The following is a 6,000-nucleotide window of genomic DNA, read 5'->3' as shown; positions in this document are numbered from 1 at the left end:
TTGCTCAGTTGGGTCCAACTCTTTGCAACCCCATGGGCTGCAGGAGGCCAGGCTTCCTTGTCTATCACCAACTCCTGGGGTTTACTCAAACCCATGTCCATAGAGTTGGTGATGCCATCCAACCGTCTCATCCTCTGTTGTCCCCTGCTCCTCTTGCCTTCAATCTTTCTCAGCATCAGGGTCTTTTCCAGTGAGTCAGTTCTTCGCATCAGGTGGCCAAAGTATTGGGGTTTTAGCTTCAGCATCAGGCCTTCCAATGGATATTCAGGACTGATTTCCTTTAGGATGGACTGGTTGGATCTCCTTGCAGTCCAAGAGACTCTCAAGAGTCTTCTCCAACACCACGGTTCAAAAGCATCAATTCTTCAGTGCTCAGCTTTATTTATAGTCCAACTCTCACATCCATACATGACCACAGGAAAAACCATAGCCTTGACTAGACGAACCTTTGTTGCCAAAGTAATGTCTCTGCTTTTGAATATGCTGTCTAGGTTGGTCATAACTTTCCTTCCAAGGAATAAGTGTCTTTTAATTTCATGGCTGCAGTCACCATCTGCAGTGATTTTGGAGCCCCCAAAATAAAGTCTGCCACTGTTTCCACTGTTTCCTAATCTATTTGCCATGAAGTGATGGGAACAGATGCCATGATCTTAGTTTTCTGAATGTTGAGTTTTAAGCCAACTTTTTCATTCTCCTCTTTCACTTTCATCAAGAGGCTTTTTAGTTCCTCTTCACTTTCTGCCATAAGGGTGGTGTCATCTGCATATCTGAGGTTATTGATATTTCTCCCAGGAATCTTGATTCCAGCTTGTGTTTCATCCAGCCCAGCATTTCTAATGATGTCCTCTGCATATAAGTTAAATAAGCAGGGTGACAATATACAGCCTTGACGTACTCCTTTCCTAATTGGAACCAGTTTGTTGTTCCACGTCTAGTTCTGTTACTTCTTGACCTGCATACAGATTTCTCCAGAGGCAGGTCAGGTGGCCTGGTATTCCCATTTCTTGAAGAATTTTCCACAGTTTGTTGTGATCCACACAGTCAAAGGCTTTGGCATCGTCAATAAAACAGAAATACATGTTTTTCTGGAACTCTCTTGCTTTTTCGATGATCCAATGGATGTTGGCAATTTGAACTCTGGTTCCTCTGCCTTTTCTAAATCCAGTTTGAACATCTGGAAGTTCACTTTTCACATATTGTTGAAGCCTGGCTTGGAGAATTTTGAGCATTACTTTACTAGCATGTGAGATGAGTGCAATTGTGTGGTAGTTTGAGCATTCTTTGGCATTGCCTTTCTTAGGGATTGGAATGAAAACAGACTTCTTCCAGTCCTGTGGCCGCTGCTGAGTTTTCCAAATTTGCTGGCAGATTGAGTGCAGCACTTTCACAGCATCATCTTTCAGGATTTGAAAGAGCTCAACTGGAATTCCATCACCTCCACCAGCTTTGTTCTTAGTGATGCTTCCTAAGGCCCACTTGATTTCACATTCCAGGATGTCTGGCTCTAGGTCAGTGATCACACCATTGTGGTTATCTGGGTCATGAAGATCTTTTCTATATAGTTCTTCTGTGTATTCTTGCCATCTCTTCTTAATATCTTCTGCTTCTGTTAGTTCCATACCATTTCTGTCCTTTATTGAGCCCATCTTTGCATGAAATGTTCCCTTGGTATCTCTAATTTTCTTGAAGAGATCTCCAGTCTTTCCCATTCTATTGTTTTCCTCTATTTCTTTGCATTGATCACTGAGGAAGGCTTTCTTATCTCTCCTTGCTATTCTTTGGAACTCTGCATTCAAATGGGTATATTTTTCCTTTTCTCCTTTGCCTTTTGTGTCTTTTCTTTTCTCAGCTATTTGTAAGGTCTCCTCAAACATCCATTTTGCCTTTTTGCATTTCTTTTTCTTGGGAATGGTCTTGATCACTGCCTCCTGTACGTCAGGAACCTCTGTCCATAGTTCTTCAGGCATTCTGTCTATTGGAGCTACTCCCTTGAATCTGTCACTTCCACTGTATAATCATAAGGTATTTGATTTAAGTCATACCTGAATGGTCTAGTGGTTTTCCCTACTTTCTTCAATTTAAGTCTGAATTTGGCAATAAGGAGTTCATGATCTGAGCCACAGTCAGCTCCCAGTCTTGTTTTTGCTGACTGTATAGAGCTTCTCCATCTTTGGCTGCAAAGAATATAATCAATCTGATTTCAGTATCGACCATCTGGTGATGTCAATTTGTAGAGTCTTCTCTTGTGCTGTTGGAAGAGGGTGTTTGCTATGACTGGTGCATTCTCTTGGCAAAACCATGTTAGCCTTTGACCTGCTTCGTTTTGTATTCCAATGCCAAATTTGCATGTTACTCCAGGTATCTCTTGACCTCCTACTTTTGCATTTTGACCTTAATTCTACTCTCCACTTTTTTTTGAATGATAATATTTCATTGTGTGAGTCCACATTTAGATTTTTTCCAATCTGCCATAACAAACGATGCTGCAAAGAATATCTTTGGTCATATATATTTTTAAAGCACATGTGAGAATATATTTGTAAAATACTATCTTAGAGTGCAGTTGGTGGGACACAGAATATATGCAGTTAAAACACCGTCAGTTGATGGATATTACCAATTGCTATCTTTGGAGTCTGTGAGGACATACCAGCAGGATACAAAAGTGGCTGACCCCGTGTATTAACAAGCATTGCTGATCCTTGCCACTTAGTAGACAAAAAAATGCTGTCTGGTTGTGGTTTTAATTTGCACTTCTCTTATTTGGAGTGAAGAGGAGCATCTTTTTAATATGTTTAAGGACCAATTTATATTTCCTCTTTTGTGGACTTTTTATGGCCTTTGTTCATTTTTCTGTTGAGTTAGACTTTTTCTTATTGATTTGTAAGATCTGTTTAAATACCAAGGAAACTAGGTCTTGGTCTGCGACATAATTGGCAAATATGTTTTTCCAGCTTTTCATGTTGTCTGTTGACTCTGATTAGGGTATTTACTTTCCTATGGGAAAAAATTCTATATTTATGTAACTGAATGCATTAAACAATTTTTAATGGCTTCTGCTGTGGTGTCATTCTTAGAAAGTCATGCTTCTCCCAAATATAACAACAACAACAACAAAAATTCTCCCTTAGTTTGTTGTAATATTTTCATGACATTATTTTTAAAGTTTTGTTTCTTTATTTTGGCTGCATGGCACTTTGATGCTGCATGAGGGCTTTCTGTAGCTGTGGCAAGCAGGGGCGACTCTCTGGTTGCAGTGCTCTGGCTCGTCACTGCAGTGGCTTCTCATGTTGTGGTATGTGGGCTCTAGGCATGCGGGCCTCAGCAGTCATTGCCCATGGGCTTAGTTACCCCGTGACGTGTGAAATCTTCCTGGACTAGGGATTAAACCATGTTCCCTGCATTGGCAGGCAGAGTCTTAACCAGTGGACCACTGGGGAAGTCAATGTCATTTTGATATTTAAATATTTGATTCTTCAGGAATTTGTTTTGTTGTATGAAGTGTGGTTTTGTTTTATCTCAGAAGGCTATCTCATTGTCTCAAGATTATTTATTAAAAAATCCACGGTATCTCCACTGACTCAGAGGCTGTCTTTCAGTTCAGTTCAGTTTCTCAGTCGTGTCCAACTCTTTGCAACCCCATGAATTGCAGCACGCCAGGCCTCCCTGTCCATTACCAACTCCTGGAGTTCACTCAAACTCACGTCCATCGAGTCGGTGATGCCATCCAGCTATCTCATCCTCTGTCGTCCCCTTCTTCCTGCCCCCAATCCCTCCCAGCATCAGAGTCTTTTCCAATGAGTCAACTGTTCTCATGAGGTGGCCAAAGTACTGGAGTTTCAGCTTTAGCATCATTCCTTCCAAAGAAATCCCAGGGCTGATCTCCTTCAGAATGGACTGGTTGGATCTCCTTGCAGTCCAAGGGACTCTCAAGAGTCTTCTCCAACACCACACCTCAAAAGCATCAATTCTTCAGTGCTCAGCTTTCTTCACAGTCCAACTCTCACATCCATACATGACCACTGGAAAAACCATAGCCTTGACTAGACAGACCTTTGTTGGCAAAGTAATGTCTCTGCTTTTCAATATGCTATCTAGGTTGGTCATAACTTTCCTTCCAAGGAGTAAGCGTCTTTTAATTTCATGGCTGCAATCACCATCTGCAGTGATCTTGGAGCCCAAAAAAATAAAGTCTGATACTGTTTCCACTGTTTCCCCATCTATTTCCCATGAAGTGATGGGACCAGATGCCATGATCTTAGTTTTCTAAATGTTGAGCTTTAAGCCAACTTTTACACTCTTCTCTTTCACTTTCATCAAGAGGCTTTTTTGTTCCTCTTCACTTTCTGCCATAAGGGTGGTGTCATCTGCATATCTGAGGTTATTGATATTTCTCCCAGCAATCTTGATTCCAGCTTGTGCTTCTTCCAGCCCAGAGTTTTTCATGATGTCCTCTGCATAGAAGTTAAATAAGCAGGGTGACAATATACAGCCTTGATATACTCCTTTTCCTATTTGGCACCAGTCTGTTGTTCCATGTCCCGTTCTAACTGTTGCTGCATATAGGTTTCTCAAGAGGCAGGTTAGGTGTTCTGGTATTCCCATCTCTTTCAGAATTTTCCACAGTTTATTGTGATCTATACAGTCAAAGGCTTTGGCATAGTCGATAAAGCAGAAATAGATGTTTTTCTGGAACTCTCTTGCTTTTTCAATGATCCAGCGGATGTTTGCTATATACTAAATTCGAGATGTAGTCTAGATTCTTCTTTTCTAGATTTTTAGTCTGTTCCATTGAACAATTTGTCTATTCATGTACCAGTTACATATAGTAGCTTATATATTTTGTTTCGGGACTTTCAGCTTCCAGAACTTTGAGAGACTACACATCTGTTGTTTTAAGCCATGTTAGGGAAATTAAAATGGAGGAAGTCTTGTTCAGGCTTCCGAAGCAGGAAATCAGGCCTCTGACCTGCTTCTGACCTGCCTGGATTCCATGCTTGCCAGCAAGCACAAGTCAGATGGCACTTTAGATAAGAAAGGGAGTGGGTCTCAGAATTTTCTTGAGCCCTTGAGGGTCTGGCTAACCCCCAGGGTCTAAGAAGTCTCGTGACCTTTTCCCATTTGGGACTCCAGATTGCTGTTAATGAGGGACCTACCAGCATTATTCAAGTCTGGATGTTGGTCAACATAATTTGGTGATGTATGTGCTGTTACTTTTCTCTATTGTTTCTATTTCTCTTCTTTTAATGACTATATATTGAAATTAAAATGAATAATCCTCTATTAAATATTGAAATTTTTTATTGTGTGTAATGAACATTTCTAATGAATCCCTCAAAACTAAAAAGAAAGTAAAACTTTCAGCAAAACAAGCCTCCCAGTTGGGGTAATTTGTAACAGCAGCTCCTCAGAAACTGATACAGTGAGAGAGCTGGGGTTTGTACACAAGTCCTGAGTTCTGAATAGGAGTGCAAGGATATTCTTCCCTGTTCCTAAGAGAGTGCTGGTGAGGGGAAGATTAGTATAAATTCAGTGCCCTGGGACCTCATTAGCTTGTGGTTGCTAGGGGATGACGGGGTATGCTGACTGTTCTCTGTCCCTCCCAGTCTCCCTCCTTGCTGTTCTCCAACCTTCCCTACGTCCTGGAGGCTGACGTCAGTGGCCGGTTTGATCCCACCACCTTTGGTTTTTCATGGAGTTTGGCCAATGCTTGACTACTGGCAGGATGTTGAAAGGAGCTCCCTTCCACGAGTCCAGCTTGTCAGTGGCTCTGCATCTTTCCCTAAGACCACAGATCACATCTTGTGGCCTTTGGCAGCTCCAGCTCTGGCCTGTTGTTTGGTTCCCCTACTCCCTTTCAGGCTTCCAGGATTTGACTGCTTTTCCTAAACAAGCCTAGAGTACTACTGGTTTTCTTACCAGTCTCTTACTGGTTTTCCTCAATCCTGCCCACATCCTCATAAAAGACCCATTCTTAAAACTTCCTTCAGCCTCCCCTTT

Source organism: Bos mutus, chromosome 10, assembly GCF_027580195.1.
Source record: "Bos mutus isolate GX-2022 chromosome 10, NWIPB_WYAK_1.1, whole genome shotgun sequence".
Lineage (NCBI taxonomy): Eukaryota > Metazoa > Chordata > Mammalia > Artiodactyla > Bovidae > Bos > Bos mutus.
The sequence above is the reverse complement of the archived record's forward strand: the minus strand, read 5'-3'. Positions refer to the sequence as shown.